Source organism: Coregonus lavaretus (genome assembly GCF_964263955.1).
Source record: "Coregonus lavaretus genome assembly, chromosome: 33".
In the NCBI taxonomy this organism is placed as follows: domain Eukaryota; kingdom Metazoa; phylum Chordata; class Actinopteri; order Salmoniformes; family Salmonidae; genus Coregonus; species Coregonus lavaretus.
Genome location: NC_140020.1, coordinates 27,227,460 through 27,245,072, shown reverse-complemented (window position 1 = coordinate 27,245,072; position 17,613 = coordinate 27,227,460). Strand labels below are relative to the sequence as shown.

The 17,613-nt window shown below is 43.1% G+C and overlaps 1 pseudogene across 1 annotated transcript; it reads right to left on the bottom strand.

Moving 5' to 3' along the window:
- Positions 1-9,118: 9,118 nt before the first annotated feature.
- On the bottom strand, positions 9,119-17,353 carry LOC311108449 (lactoylglutathione lyase-like; annotated as a pseudogene). The gene is made up of 6 exons: positions 17,285-17,353; positions 16,809-16,891; positions 16,299-16,439; positions 9,643-9,710; positions 9,429-9,518; positions 9,119-9,243 (listed from the first exon to the last, which is right to left on the bottom strand). The product of its transcript is annotated as a lactoylglutathione lyase-like (transcript).
- Between the last annotated feature and the right edge of the window lie 260 nt (positions 17,354-17,613).

Here is a 17,613-nt window from a genome sequence, read left to right as displayed (position 1 = left end):
ATATATAATTCAACTGCAGAAAAGGATGCTGGGTAATATGCCTACAATTTTGCACAAACTCTTTGAAAATATACTTAAATATATTTTGTGAACATTTAAGTTAAATATACTTTTTTGAAAGTATACTTAAAGATAAATTCCACCCAAAAACTATATTTTGGTATTTGTTTCATAAGTCCATTGTTTATATAGTCCCAAAATGTTTTGCATGTCAGCAATCAAGTTTGACAGAAATACAGCCGGTATAATGCATTTTGCTTCATATGATGCAAAACTCAGCAGCAGCATCATATTTTATTTTATTTGATTAGGATCCCCATCAGGTTTGCTGTTTACTTGCGCTATATGAGAAGGAAGGGGGTTCCATGCAATCATGGCCCTGTATAAAACTATACCCCCTGCGGAAGTTTATTTTTGGTCAACATAACTATGGTTACTTTTACCCAGTATTGTCCGGCCTCCTCCATGACCGGTCCCACAACATCGGCAAGGACCTTGGCTACCCCATCCCTATGCTCAAAATTGGCAGCGTTCACCACTGCTTCTTCCCCACTCCCAGCTATGTTCCCTTCTGCCATAGCTATTAGTAACCCATTAACTAATGGCAGTTGTTCAATTATTACAGGTTCCAGAGGCAGCCCCCAGTCCTCACCTTTTGGCATCCCCCCTTTGCCATGGGGATTCATCCTTCTCTGGGGTGGAGGCTCGATTGGTGTCTCTGGACCTCGCATCTCCTTCCCCGGCCAAGCATTCCTATCCAGAAGGTGCTCTAGGCAGGTTACCCTTCACCCTACCCTCCTGTCCCCATCTCCTCACCTGGGGTTGAGGTTTTTGGTGCGCTCTCGGAGGCGGTTCGGGCGGCATTCCATCGCCTGCTACTTCTACCCTAGAAGCCGACTCATCGCAGTCCTCGTCCAACCCCTACAACCATTGACTTACCATTTTATCAGGGAGCACCTTGGACTCTGGTTTCGGGTCAAACCCTGACACTTCCGACGTACTTCGTATAGCCCTTCTCCTCTTCTCCATCTGCTCCTTGAATGTTTTCTGAGCGCCCAAACTCCTAGACTCAGACTAGGGGAACCTCCTTCCTTAAGGTCTCCTCTATTCCCTGGTGCTGTATAACCACCTGGCCCAGAGCACACAGTTCCTTCCCCACCGGCCCCATTGAGGCCCCCTTGGCACAGCTCCGCTCTGTTCGTTATTTTCAGAACCTTTAGCAAGAGGGCCAGATCCTCCCGTTTTTTGAAAGTATGGGCTCCTAGTCTTGGGCTCTGACAGTGCTGGGGGACCCACTCTCCCTTCTTCCCACACTGGTGTTATGGGACCCTCCGCTACCCAAGGAGCTGTCCCTTCCTGAACAGCTCCACCGTAGCCTCTTGGGTCTGGATACAGCCCTCCCCAGCAGCCCTCACCTGAGCTGCCGTAAGACCATCAGCCTGCGTTTCTGCACTCGTACAACGCCTCTGGATTATTACCTCGCCTTAACCCCCGAGGTATTGTCCAAATAGTAGTCTTGGTAAATGTTATCCCTCTTGGCTTCATACTCCGTCTGCCTTGGGGCTGCCCTTATGCCGTCCTTGGTGAGTACCAGTAGTACCTCCAGAGTATACTTCCCCACCGCCTTTAGGTACTTATCCGACACCTCGTTAGGACTTATTATGGTTCCTATCTCCCCCTTCCAAGGGACTTCATGGCCCTCCACCAAACGTCCGACTGAACCAGTCCTTCCCCCATCGTTTCAGAGTTTCCCTCAGAGACCTGAGCTAAGAGAATTGGTCTCTCCTCCCATTGCTGATCCAGCTCGGCTAATTGACCTGGTCTTATTGACAACGTTTGTTTCTCCCATACTCGCTCAGTCACACCGCTTGTCACCAATTTTGCTTTTATCCTTTCATTCACCGTTGACCATGTTCCCTGGAGGGGAATTAACACATAGTTGTTGGACAGAGCTTCGGCCATGCTTCGATTACCCCTCAATTCTTGTACCTGCAGCTACTGTTTTTCTCAGAGCGAGTTTTAGATGAGTCTATCGAATTTAAACCCCTGTTCATTTAGGCAATTTTTTCTTACACGGTCTATGGTTTCTTTTGTTATTTTCTTTTGGGCTTTTTAAGACTAACCTTTTAGTCGTGCCCACCTAAGGCTCTTTTAATTGAGCCCACACAGGGACGCCAAAGATTATCAGTGAGCTAGCCTAGGTTACCCCTTTTCAGGCCTATTACCTACGGTTGTTGCCTTCCCAGCCCTTGTCCCGATCCTAGTGCCTTGCTGACTCGGCGGCCGCCAGCCAAGATGGGAGAAACCTTGAATAAAAACCACTCAGCAGGACAACCAACCAAGGGGATAGGGCAACCCGTAGTTCATCAGGCTCTCCTAGAACTATAAGACCAGAGGAATTTGAGCAGTGAGTATACTTTCTCCGGGCTGCAACTGTTATTATTATTAAAATTAGTTTTACACCCACAGGTGCGTGCCCCAAACCCTTCACCTGTGGACCTGGACTTACTCCCTGTAATGCAATTACTGTTCCACCAGATGATAATTATAGTTACTGTGTCAGAATTAGCCTTCCCCTCTAAGACATATTAGACACCCCAAGCATGGACCCACACAGTAATAAAAAAGAGGAAACCCTCTGTTCTATTCCAGTCGGAGAAATCCACTGCCTGTTTCCATTGAAGCAAAGTCCTTTACAATGAGTATTATCCTGTGAATGCCCTAGCTCCCAATCTTGAGGAACCCAATCCTATTCCTCCAAAAGTAAAAATATAACCCAGCCCTTGTGGATGTAATGGAGGCTTACCTCTAACTGATGTCTAGAAGAATTCAGAAAAAGTAACAGACTCCAACCCCAAAAAGAAAAATTTCCAAAAAGTAGAACCGAAAACAGCAGTAAAAATAACAAAATAATCAAAAGGCCCCTCTAAGCAGAATGCCCCAAAAGAGAGAAGGGCGTTCTAACCCTCAAGCAATGACTTATATACTGTCATATCCCCCGTACCCAACTCCTTCCTCAAAACTGGTTACATCTGGTTCATAATGGACTCGCCCAGCCCCAACCCCCATCCTTCGCTGCACTTGTCATCCTCCAGAAGGACTGAAAATGAAGAGGTTGGTGGAAGTTCATGTTCCATTGCCCGTTCTTCGTCCTCCCTTTCTGGTACTTCCCCATGCTCCACCTCTGGCTCTGCTGATGCTGGAGTCGACGTCGAAGGTGCTGATGTTGACTGCAGTCCTCGGCTGACTGCGATTGCTGCTCACCTCTCCCTTCCTGTTTTTCTTCCCCTCATGACAACTCTCAGTTTCTCTGGCCTCATGCTCCCTCCGCCCTAGAATTAACTGTAGCTCAGCAGGAGTGAGAGTTACATCCACTCCATGAGTCATGACAGTTTTCTTGAATTTGTTCTGGACCTGGGAACTGTGAAAAAAACTGGTGCCATGTCTGGTGGGGTAAGTGTGTGTCAGTGTTGTGTATAAGTTGACTATGCAAACAATTTGGAATTTCTAACACATTAATGTATCTTATAAAAACAAGAATGCAGTCAGTCTTTCCTCAACTCTTACCGAAGAGAGACTTGCATGCATATTATTAATGTTAGCCCTCTGATTACAATTAATAGCAAAACGTGCCGCTCTGTTCTGGGCCAACTGCAGCTTAACTAGGTCCTTCTTTGCAGCACTTGACCATATGACTGGACAATCATCAAGATAAGATACAACTAGAGCCTGCAGGACTTACTTTGTGGAGTGTGGTGTCAAAACAGCAGAGCATCTCTTTATCACGGATAAACCTCTCCCCATCTTTACAACCATTGAATCAATATGTTTTGACCATGACAGTTTACAATCTAAGGTAACACCAAGCACTTTAGTCTAGAACTTAGGGAATGATTTGTACCAAATACAATGCTCTTAGCTTTGGAGATGTTCAGGACAAACCATTATTACTGGCCACCCATTCTTAAACTGACTGAAACTTTTTGTTTATGGTTGCAGTGATTTCACTAGCTGAGGTTGCTGACATGTATAGGGTTGAATCTTCAGCATACATGGACACACAAGCTTTGTTTGATGTCATTAGTAAAAAACATAAAAGAGTAGAGGGCCAAGAGAGCTTCCCTGCAATACACCACACTTTACATGTTTAACATTAGAGAAGCTTCCATTAAAGAAAACCCTCTGTGTTTATTAGATAGATAGCTCTGAATCCACAATATGGCAGAGGTTGAAAAGCCATAACACATACTTTTTTTCAACAACAGATTATGGTCAATAATATCAAAGGCTGCACTGAAATCTAAAAGTATAGCTCCCACAATCTTTGTATTATAAGCCTGTTTTAACTACTCCTATAGAAATGGTAGTCTTGTCAGATACTCAGTAGGAAGGCCTGATGTCACTATTATTAAAACAAGACCCAGATGGCAAATATAAAGATCCAGTCCATTCTGAAAAGGCCTTTGATAAAGTAAGGCATGATTTTATATATAAATGCCTGGATTTTTTCAATTTCGGTGAGTCTCTTATTCAATGGGTAAAAGTAATGTATAGCAACCCCAGGTGTAAAATAGTAAATAGCGGCTACTTCTCAGAGACTTTGAACTGTGAAGAGGAGTTAAACAAGGGTGTCCGTTGTCATCATATCTATTTGTTATGGCCTTCGAAATGCTAGCTATTAAAATCAGATATAATAACAACATTAGAGGATTAGAAATCCAAGGCTTAAAAAAAGTCTGCAAGCAAGATCCCTGCAATGTCTCATTGGAGATCTAGATACATTTTCTGGCCTCTCTGGGCTAAAACCTAATTATGATAAATGTACCATATACCTTTACCTATAAAATGGGCGGACGGTGAAGTAGACATATTTGGTATTCATATCACAAAATACACTGCTCAAAAAAATAAAGGGAACACTAAAATAACACATCCTAGATCTGAATGAATGAAATAATCTTATTAAATACTTTTTTCTTTACATAGTTGAATGTGCTGACAACAAAATCACACAAAAATTATCAATGGAAATCAAATTAATCAACCCATGGAGGTCTGGATTTGGAGTCACACTCAAAATTAAAGTGGAAAACCACACTACAGGCTGATCCAACTTTTATGTAATGTCCTTAAAACAAGTCAAAATGAGGCTCAGTAGTGTGTGTGGCCTCCACGTGCCTGTATGACCTCCCTACAACGCCTGGGCATGCTCCTGATGAGGCGTTGGTCTCCTGAGGGATCTCCTCCCAGACCTGGACTAAAGCATCCGCCAACTCCTGGACAGTCTGTGGTGCAACGTGGCGTTGGTGGATGGAGCGAGACATGATGTCCCAGATGTGCTCAATTGGATTCAGGTCTGGGGAATGGGCGGGCCAGTCCATAGCATCAATGCCTTCCTCTTACAGGAACTGCTGACACACTCCAGCCACATGAGTCTAGCATTAACTTGCATTAGGAGGAACCCAGGGCCAACTGCACCAGCATATGTTCTCACAAGGGGTCTGAGGATCTCATCTCGGTACCTAATGGCAGTCAGGCTACCTCTGGCGAGCACATGGAGGGCTGTGCGGCCCCCCAAAGAAATGCCACCCCACACCATGACTGACCCACCGCCAAACCGGTCATGCTGGAGGATGTTGCAGGCAGCAGAACGTTCTCCACGGCGTCTCCAGACTCTGTCACGTCTGTCACATGTGCTCAGTGTGAACCTGCTTTCATCTGTGAAGAGCACAGGGCGCCAGTGGCGAATTTGCCAATCTTGGTGTTCTCTGGCAAATGCCAAACGTCCTGCACGGTGTTGGGCTGTAAGCACAACCCCCACCTGTGGACGTCGGGCCCTCATACCACCCTCATGGAGTCTGTTTCTGACCATTTGAGCAGACACATGCACATTTGTGGCCTGCTGGAGGTCATTTTGCAGGGCTCTGGCAGTGCTCCTCCTGCTCCTCCTTGCACAAAGGCGGAGGTAGCAGTCCTGCTGCTGGGTTGTTGCCCTCCTACGGCCTCCTCCACGTCTCCTGATGTACTGGCCTGTCTCCTGGTAGCGCCTCCATGCTCTGTTGTCTATTCCATTTGCACAACAGCATGTGAAATTTATTGTCAATCAGTGTTGCTTCCTAAGTGGACAGTTTGATTTCACAGAAGTGTGATTGACTTGGAGTTACATTGTGTTGTTTAAGTGTTCCCTTTATTTTTTTGAGCAGTGTATTTAAATGAGCTCTCCACAATGAATTTTTATAGAAAACTAGTAAAAATAGACAAGATCGTGAAACAATGGAGTGGTAAATACCTGTCCATTTATGGTAAAATTACACTGATTAACTACTTAGTCATATCTCAGTTTACTCACTTACTTATGGCGCTGTCTACTCCTGATGATTCGTTTTTCAAATCATATGAGCAAAACATATTTCGCTTTATCTGGAATGCTAAACCAGACAAGATAAAGCGTGCCTATCTATATATGAATATGAACTGGGTGGGTTGAGATTATTAAATATAAAAGTACTAAACCTCTCTCTAAAAGCTTCACTTATACAAAAGTTTTACTTGAACCCAAAATGGTTCTCAAGTAGATTACTAAGAAAAGCTCATCCATTGTTTAAAAGTGGCCTTTTTGCCTTTATGCAGATTGCCATGTCTCATTTTAGATTAAATGAAAATTAAGCCTTGTTCAAAATATCTCTCTTTTTCAAACAAGCATTGCAGAGCTGGTTACAATTTCAATTTCATCTCCCGGAAAAGATAGAACAAATATTACAACAAATATTATGGTTGAACTCCAGTGTGTTGGTTGATAAAAGACCTGTATTTATGGGAAAAATATGTTTGAAAAGGGTATTTTGTTTTAAATGATATTGTAAATTGGAATGGTAGAGTTATGTCTTTCATGGAGCTACCGGAATTGTATGGAAAGGTCTGCTCAATCAAAGATTACAAACAATTGATTACAGCATTACCCCAAAAATTGAGTAAGCAGGTGGCAGCGGGAGGAGGTAGGGCACTGGTCTGTCTGCCCAATATAAAGGATCAAATCTGGCAGAGGAACAAAATTGCATAAATAGCAAAGTATATCAGTTTCATTTGAGGACCAGGATGTTGACAGCGGTCCCATACATATTGCAAAATAGCTTGGAAGAGATTATTATTATTATTTATTTTTTAAAAATGTAGGGGAGGGTTTGGCCAGTCTGGATTGTCCTTGTCCCATCGTGCTCTAGCGACTCCTTGTGGCGGGCCAGGCGCATGCACGCTGACTTCGGTCGCACTGTGTTTTGTACTTTTTACCCCTTCTTTCGTGATATCCAATTGGTAGTTACAGTCTTGTCCCATCGCTGCAACTCCCGCACTGCTTCTTGACTGCTCACTTAACCCGGAAGCCAGCCGCACCAATGTGTCGGCGGAAACACCGTACAACTGGCAACCGAAGTCAGCATGCATGAGCCCGGCCCGCCTCAAGAAGTTGCTAGAGCATGATGGGACAAGGACATACCGGCCGACCGTCCAAACCCTCCCCTAACCCGGATGACGCTGGGCCAATTTTACACCGCCTCATGGGTCTCCCGGTCGTGGCTGGCTGTGACACAGCCTGGGATCAAACCCGGGTCTGTAGTGACGCCTCAAGCACTGCGATGCAGTGCCTTAGACCGCTGCGCCACATGCCTTTCTCTATAAGCATGCTGAAAGTTTACTGTTAGAACCAGTAAATGCCGCTTTACCATCATTGGGTAGCAGAATTACTTTGGCTTCCCTCCAGGCCTGAGGACGAACACTTTCCTCTAGGCTCAGATTAAAGATATTAAATTTAGAGTGGCGATAGAGTCAGCTACCATTCTTAGTAGCTTTCTATCTGTTGTCAATGCCAGGAGATTTGCCATTATTAATCGACAACAATAGTTTTTCCACCTCTCCCACACTAACTTAAAAAAATTCTAACTTACAATGTTTTTCTTTAATTATTCGTTTTTTTTATGCATGAATACAATGATTCACTGTTCGTTGGCATTTGCTGCCTACGTTTGTCCACTTTGCTAATTAAGTAATAATTAAAATAATTGGCAACATCAAATGGTTCAAGATAAATAAGCCATCTGATTCAATGAAAGATGGAGTTGAAATTGTCTTTCTGCCCATAATTTCATTGAAAGTACTCCAAAGTTTTTTCCATCATTCTTTATTTCATTGATCTTGGCTTCATAATACAGTTTCTTCTTTTTTGTTGTTGTAGTTTATTCACATAATTTCTCAATTTGCAGGAAGTCTGCCCCATCTCTTTCAACCATACAAAATGCATCATACCGGTTGTATTTCTGTATTTTGAAAGTTATATATCTTGAAAATGTGATTGCTGACATGCAAATTATTGTGGGACAATATTAACAATGGACTAATGAAACAAATACCAACAAATAGTTTTTGGGTGAAGTTTTCCTTTAAGTATATTTTCTTGAGATATGAAAAAGTATACTCTCAGGAAGCATGTTCCTCAGCTGTGCATGTTTCCTTATGTGGAATAAACAATTATTATCATTGTCAACTTTCTCTTTCTCTGCACTCTTCTGAACAGGAATTCAGAAAGTACCTCAAAACTCATTATTGGCACTGAAATTATACTTATAGTGTACTTGATCACTCACAAGAAGAGTTTCATTAAACAAATCAATGTTTCAACTTACAAAACAACTCCAAGTGTATTTTGAATGAATATACTAAAGTACAATTAAAGTGTATGAAATGGAAGTACATTATGTGTAAGTGTGTTTAAGTGTAATGATAGTGAACATATAGTTTAAAGACTGAAAAACAATGCATTTTAAGTACATTTGTAATAAGTGTAGTGAAGTGTAGAATATGTATAGTAAACCTAAGATATACTAGAAAAGTACATCTCGTATTTGAAGTATATTATATGAATTTGTAGTATATTTAAGTATACGTCAGTATATTTGTAATATATTAAAATAAACTTTCCCCACCCCGCTTAAGTAGGCCTTCAGTGGGAATCTGTATGTGATCTCAATCAGAAGCAAATACTCAATCTTCACCTCTTAATTTCCTCACATAACCCCCTTTGGTTTCTCCAATTTCTCTTACCTTTTCATCACATACTTTTTCTGACTCAGTCAGTTTGTACTGTCTCAGTTTGACGCTTGTATGATGTTATGGTGAACATGTTGTTTGGACTCAAAATCTCAATCCAGTATCCATCAGGATCCTGTATAAAGGCCAGTCCCTTCATTTTACCTGTGTGGAGAAAGAACTTTGAACGTTGCATTTATAAATTGAGAGAATACAGATGAAGCAGACTGATACAGATGAAAGTAAATTGTTATGTATCCTACACACAAATGCGTTTTCAAAGTGACCCTAAACATAAAACAAAATAATTGTGTGTGAGGGTTATGTCAGGGAAGAGAAAAAATAAATACCATCATCTGGCTTCTTAACAAATGTTACTCATTTTTCTTCAAATACTTTGCAGGCTGCATAAACATCAGGTACAGCAATTCCGATGTGCCCTGTATGATAGATTGGAGAGGGAACATTTAAAGAATGTGAAATTGCCTCATGGTGGAAAAGGACAATGGCTGATCAGTACCACATTCAAAATGTCGAATTAAAAAGATCATATTGTTTTCTCACCAAAACCTTTTGGATCAGAGTTTCCGTTGTAATATGATAGATTTTCATCTGACTCAGAGCCCCAGTTGCTTAAAGAGAAGAGAGTAAAGAGAAAAATATGACATCACCATCATGGTATTGTGACAGGGTAGGAACCATAGTTTCTAATGAACATATTTTAAAAATCCATCAGTTTAAAGCTAAAATATGTAACTTTTTGGGTGACCCTGACAAAAATTAACATAGAAATGTGAATTATAGATATGTTATTCTCATTGAAAGTAAGTCTAAGAAGTGGTAGATCTGTCTATGTGCACTATTTCTATGCTTCCCATTTTTTACATTTACTTTTTGCGTGTTTTACTTTTGGTTTTGTACATCAGCTTCAATCAGTTGAAAATACAATATTTTTGGTTATGGAAAATATATTTCACAGCGGTTTAGATGGTACAATGATTCTCTACACTATACTTGCTTGTTTTGTCACATAAACTGAAAGTAAGCAAACTGTTAGCATTCCATAGTGCATCTTTAAGCTAGCGATATCAGTTTTTTTTTTGCATGGGCTGCATCTCAATACACTGCATCCACCTACAGTTGAAGTCGGAAGTTTAAATACATTTAGGTTGGAGTTATGAAAACTTATTTTTCAACCACTCCACACATTTCTTGAAACAAACTATAGTTTTGGCAAGTCGGTTAGGACATCTGCTTTGTGCATGACACAAGTAATTTTTCAAAAATTGTTTACAGACAGATTATTTAACTTATAATTCACTGTATCACAATTCCAGTGGGTCAGAAGTTTACATACACTAAGTTGACTGTGCCTTTAAACAGCTTGGAAAATTCCAGAAAGTGATGTCATGGCTTTAGAAGCTTCTGATAGGCTAATTGACATCATTTCAGTCAATTGGAGGTGTACCTGTGGATGTATTTCAAGGCCTACTTTCAAACTCAGTGCCTCTTTGCTTGACATCATGGGAAAATCAAAATAAATCAGCCAAGACCTCAGAAAACAAATTGTAGACCTCCACAAGTCTGGTTCATCCTTGGGAGCAATTTCCAAACGCCTGAAGGTACCACGTTCATCTGTACAAACAATAGTACGCAAGTATAAACACCATGGACACCATGGGACCACGCAGCCGTCATCCCGCTCAGGAAGGAGACACGTTCTGTCTCCTAGAGATGAACATACTTTAGTGCGAAAAGTGCAAATCAATCCCAGAACAACAGCAAAGGACCCTGTGAAGATGCTGGAGGAAACAGGTACAAAAAAATATATATCCACAGTAAAACAAGTATTATATTGACATAACCAGAAAGGCTGCTGAGCAAGGTAGAAGCCACTGCTCCAAAACCACCATAAAAAAGCCAGACTACGGTTTGCAACTGCACATGGGGACAAAGATCGTACTTTTTGGAGAAATTTCCTCTGGTCTGATGAAACAAAAATAGAACTGTTTGGCCATAATGACCATCGTTTCGTTTGGAGGAAAAAGGGGGAGCTTGCAAGCCGAAGTGGGGGTGCTTTGCTGCAGGAGGGACTGGTGCACTTCACAAAATAGATGGCATCATGAGGAAGGACAATTATGTGGATATATTGAAGCAACATCTCAAGACATCAGTCAGGAAGTTAAAGCTTGGTCGCAAATGGGTCTTCCAAATGGCTTAAGGACAACAAAGTCAAGGTATAGTAGTGGCCATTACAAAGCCCTGACCTCAATCCTATAGAAAATGTGTGGGCAGAACTGAAAAAGCGTGTGCGAGCAAGGAGGCCTACAAACCTGACTCAGTTACACCATCTCTGTCAGGAGGAATGGGCCAAAATTCACCCAACTTATTGTGGGAAGGTTGTGGAAGGCTACCCGAAACGTTTGACCCAAGTTAAACAATTTAAAGGCAACGCTACCAAATACTAAATGAGTGTATATAAACTTCTAACCCACTGGGAATGTGATGAAATAAATAAAAGCTGAAATAAATCATTCTTTCTACTATTATTCTGACATTTCACATTCTTAAACGAAAGTGGTGATCCTAAATGATTTTTTCTAGGATTACATGTCAGGAATTGTGAAAAACAGAGTTTAAAATGTATTTGGCTAAGTTATATATGTAAACTTCCGACTTCAACTGTATATCGCCCTTCCACATCTACGGTGGAAAGTGGCAGAGCTACAGTGCTGTTTGTCAGACCAGGAGACATCCCGAAAATTAGTCTTCTCACGAAAACGTCTGTAGCGTGTGAACGGTTTGGCCGTTCTAACTAATATGACTAGTCTATGGAAAGATGCGACTCTCACAAACATGATGGTGTTCTACGACCCCCACAAGTGTCACAGGACTCATCTGAAGGTAACCCATACAAATGAATGGAAGTAGGGAGGTAGTTTTGTGCCAACAAAAATAAGGGGTTAAATATGTGTCCAAAACAACTCAAATATTTCCTGAGCTTTCTTATATCTCATAGATATAGAACAGACACTTCTAAAACCTTATTCCTTGTGATTTATTTTTTGACTGTCATTTTTTGCCATTTATGAATGTGTTATTCAATGCGTTGACATGGGCTGTAGTATTTTTAAAAATATTTATATATACATATATATATATACATACACCCACCATGCAAGTTATTTGCCGACCCGTACCTATGCTTGTTTGGCGACACTTTTTCCACGTCCAAGCCTATATCCATAATTGGTAGACGGTTCTGATTAGGAAGTCGTCGTTTGCATTGCTGCGCAGTGCCCAAGAAAGAATGAAATCCAATTGTTAGATGCTACCATCCCCCTCCAAATGAAAACCACATTTTTGCCTTTGTTTGGCACGTAAGACACTAGGGACATGTCGGCCGTGAACACAAACTTAGAGGAATTGGCTAGTTCCACGCATATGATGAAGCAGCATCACAGGCAGCCCAGATATTGATTCCATATTTTGCAGGTTTAGACGGTATGCACTGACTGAAGGGGCAGCGGCCCCTAAATGGCATAAGCTGCTCATCAACAGTAACATTGGGCCCAGGGTTGTAAAACAGGGGAAGGCGGTCCACCCACTTGTCCCACACTGACTTGATTGCAGCTAGCTTGTCTCTCTGCCGCCGAGCTGGTCTGGTGTCTCGGTTATCGAAGCGGATAATCCTGGAAATAATGTGTATGTTTTCCAGAGACATTTTCTCTGCCAGTTTCTGCATCCCACAGGGATTCTGTGGATTCTCCAGTGGATCTGAAAACACCAGCAAGGATAAGAACCCCAAAGTATGCATGTAAATGAGTTTGGTCCATCTCCTTCCATCTTTCTCCAAAAACACGCCTTCCCTCCAAATTAGTGCAGTCCAGAATGATTTTCTGGATGGTGTCTGGGATGAACAGTTCAAAAGAAGACTTTATGTCCTGCACATGAGTAACCGCCATCCACATCGGCCCTGGTTGCATCCTTATCACATTGGCAGCTTTGAGGGGTGGCTCATTCCTTGGGCAAGAAGACCATTCAATTTCACCATTTTCTGACATCCATATTTCTCCTCCTGCAGGCTGCTGATGAGATGGTTGCTGACGGGCTGGTCCTGGGGCTGGCTGCTGACGGGCTGGTCCTGGGTCTGGCTGCTGACGGGCTGGTCCTGGGGCTGGCTGCTGACGGGCTGGTCCTGGGGCTGGCTGCTGACGGGCTGGTCCTGGGGCTGGTTGCTGACGGGCTGGTCCTGGGTCTGGTTGCTGACGGGCTGGTCCTGGGTCTGGCTGCTGATGGGCTGGTCCTGGGGCTGGCTGCTGACGGGCTGGTCCTGGGTCTGGTTGCTGACGGGCTGGTCCTGGGGCTGGCTGCTGACGGGCTGGTCCTGGGGCTGGCTGCTGACGGGCTGGTCCTGGGGCTGGCTGCTGACGGGCTGGTCCTGGGTCTGGCTGCTGACGGGCTGGTCCTGGGTCTGGCTGCTGACGGGCTGGTCCTGGGGCTGGTTGCTGATGGGCTGGTCCTGGGGCTGGTTGCTGATGGGCTGGTCCTGGGGCTGGCTGCTGACGGGCTGGTCCTGGGGCTGGCTGCTGACGGGCTGGTCCTGGGTCTGGTTGCTGATGGGCTGGTCCTGGGGCTGGTTGCTGATGGGCTGGTCCTGGGGCTGGTTGCTGATGGGCTGGTCCTGGGGCTGGCTGCTGACGGGCTGGTCCTGGGGCTGGCTGCTGACGGGCTGGTCCTGGGGCTGGCTGCTGATGGGCTGGTCCTGGGGCTGGCTGAGGGTCAATCTCATCCTCTTCTTCTAACTCACTGTCAGACTCTGAATTGACAGAGACATGATCCTCATATTCTGAAAATTCTTCATCTTCCAAAGTAAATAGCAGCCTGTTATCAACGCTTATCACAGCTAATGATGAGAACCTAAACTCCCCAGTTACGCTTACACACAGGTGTTTGAGCATGCTAGATAGCTAAAGCACAGCTGGTTGCCTCTGTCTTCCATCTGTCTTCCGTAACAAGCACTGTAACATGGAGATATGGCCGTGTGGGAACACTAACCCTAACCTTATAAAGGTCTGTAGTAATTTAACTTTTAGTTTTTTTGAGAAAAAAATCATGCTTATATGAAATATGCAGAGATCATCCCCGTATTATGCATTTTTTTTTTTTTTATGCAAAATGCATCATATGGGATGATTTCTGTATTTTGAAAGTTACATACAGTGGGGAAAAAAAGTATTTAGTCAGCCACCAATTGTGCAAGTTCTCCCACTTAAAAAGATGAGAGAGGCCTGTAATTTTCTTCATAGGTACACGTCAACTATGACAGACAAATTGAGAGAAAAAAAATCCAGAAAATCACATTGTAGGATTTTTTATGCATTTATTTGCAGATTATGGTGGAAAATAAGTATTTGGTCACCTACAAACAAGCAAGATTTCTGGCTCTCACAGACCTGTAACTTCTTCTTTAAGAGGCTCCTCTGTTCTCCACTCGTTACCTGTATTAATGGCACCTGTTTGAACTTGTTATCAGTATAAAAGACACCTGTCCACAACCTCAAACAGTCACACTCCAAACTCCACTATGGCCAAGACCAAAGAGCTGTCAAAGGACACCAGAAACAAAATTGTAGACCTGCACCAGGCTGGGAAGACTGAATCTGCAATAGGTAAGCAGCTTGGTTTGAAGAAATCAACTGTGGGAGCAATTATTAGGAAATGGAAGACATACAAGACCACTGATAATCTCCCTCGATCTGGGGCTCCACGCAAGATCTCACCCCGTGGGGTCAAAATGATCACAAGAACGGTGAGCAAAAATCCCAGAACCACACGGGGGGACCTAGTGAATGACCTGCAGAGAGCTGGGACCAACGTAAAAGCCTACCATCAGTAACACACTACGCCGCCAGGGACTCAAATCCTGCAGTGCCAGACGTGTCCCCCTGCTTAAGCCAGTACATGTCCAGGCTCGTCTGAAGTTTGCTAGAGTGCATTTGGATGATCCAGAAGAGGATTGGGAGAATGTCAGATGAAACCAAAATAGAACTTTTTGGTAAAAACTCAACTCGTCGTGTTTGGAGGACAAAGAATGCTGAGTTGCATCCAAAGAACACCATACCTACTGTGAAGCATGGGGGTGGAAACATCATGCTTTGGGGCTGTTTTTCTGCAAAGGGACCAGGACGACTGATCCGTGTAAAGGAAAGAATGAATGTGGGCATGTATCGTGAGATTTTGAGTGAAAACCTCCTTCCATCAGCAAGGGCATTGAAGATGAAACGTGGCTGGGTCTTTCAGCATGACAATGATCCCAAACACACCGCCCGGGCAATGAAGGAGTGGCTTCGTAAGAAGCATTTCAAGGTCCTGGAGTGGCCTAGCCAGTCTCCAGATCTCAACCCCATAGAAAATCTTTGGAGGGAGTTGAAAGTCTGTGTTGCCCAGCGACAGCCCCAAAACATCACTGCTCTAGAGGAGATCTGCATGGAGGAATGGGCCAAAATACCAGCAACAGTGTGTGAAAACCTTGTGAAGACTTACAGAAAACGTTTGACACGTGTCATTGCCAACAAAGGGTATATAACAAAGTATTGAGAAACTTTTGTTATTGACCAAATACTTATTTTCCACCATAATTTGCAAATAAATTCATTAAAAATCCTACAATGTGATTTTCTGGATTTTTTCCCCTCATTTTGTCTGTCATAGTTGACGTGTACCTATGATGAAAATTACAGGCCTCTCTCATCTTTTTAAGTGGGAGAACTTGCACAATTGGTGGCTGACTAAATACTTTTTTCCCCCACTGTATCTTGAAAACATTTTTGGACTATGTCAACAATGGACTAATGAAACAAATACCAAAAGATAGTTTTTGGGTGGAATATTCCTTTAACGTCTATGAATGGGCTACTTGCGAGTTACTTATTGACAGCCCACGAGCTACTGATAGCTTGCCATCTACCTGTTGGAGACCCCTGGTTAGATGTTATAGGATCATCTTCTATTATATAAAAAATTTACAGGGCACTTCATAGCTCTACTTAGTAGCAGACCTGAAATCTATGTGCTTGTGTGCTGACCCACAGGGCACAGACGTCAATTCATTCCTTCTATTCCACGTTGGTTCAACATAATTTCATTGAAATTACATGGAAACAACGTTCATTGAACCAAAGTGTGCCCAGTGGGGAGGTTTTAAGTCGGGTGCCTACTGTGTGAGTTCAATTGTGGCTCGTCGGGAGAAAGTCCATGCTGTCCTGTCCTTTACGTTTGCAGGGATTTCCTTCTTTTCCTCATAACCCAGGAAGTAGAGTGTGAAGCACATTGATGGGAAGTCTATTTTCTGCAGCAACCTGAGGCAAATAGCAATCACAACTGGTTCAACTGGTGGGACAATTTGAGGTGAAGATGGAGAATACAACTCCCTAAGATCAATGAAAAGGTCACTACATCACATGCAAAATCAGAGGTTAATTTCTCATAACTCTAAAGCATCCAGGAGATCAAACCGATCACTCTACATAAAACCTGAAGCTAGGGCCACAATCACCACACAGTGAGAAACACATGCGACACACTTATTTAAAGGGGTCAGCAGTTTTAGTCATAAACATTTATGAATCACTATTTCTTGTTCAAGAGAATGAGAACTCATCTAGAGGGGTAGGGTACTAGGCCCGAAGCCCCTTCATGTTTGTGTGAGAGAGAAGTCTGGGACTCACGTCATGCCCATGATGCGGGTGTAGAAGTCTAAAGACTTGAGCGGGTCTTTCACCCTCAGCATAGTTTGCTGCAACATGTAGTCCTGGGGAGAGACCGAGGGAGACAGACAGAAAAGAAGGGGGAGTGCCGGGCGAGTTGTCACTTGCAAAATATGTCTTGACCGCTTACTTCTCAGCTATGTTCTCAGCTTATAACTCTAGAAGAAAAGGAAGAACTCAAACTAGAGCCAACACATTATTCAGTATAAGTAATAACATTCTAAGGCCTGGAACTAGTTCCCTAAATGCTGTTTTCCGTTGGTATTTGCTATAGGAGCACACAGCCTTAGCTATATAGCCTACAACTCACATAGCTGAGGCCAGAGACTCTTGCTCAACAACAGGTTTGCTGAGACAGACTGTGTCAAGCAAGTAAAATAGACCTACTGTGAATAAGTGACAAATAAATGCTACACATTCTACTGCGTGACACTCACCTGGGTGATAGGGTCCCCTTCTTTGCACGCTGCGGACACAGCCTCATCCGTGAGTCCTTTATCTGTCATTTTGCGGTGATAAACCCAATTGACAGCAGGCAAATTCACAGGCCGTTCGAGTAGCTTGGGATAGGCACTCCCAAAGCCGACTGTGGCAAGTCGAGATAATTGACAGTGAAGCATGACACTCCCTAAAGTTGGCAGGTAGGAAGGGTTCACCAAAAAATGTAACCGAAAGCACTAGTAGAATATGTTAGTGTAAGTGTCAAACTAATGCCGAGGAGGTGTGCATTGCAATGGAGGCTACAACTGGCAGAAAGCCTACTCGG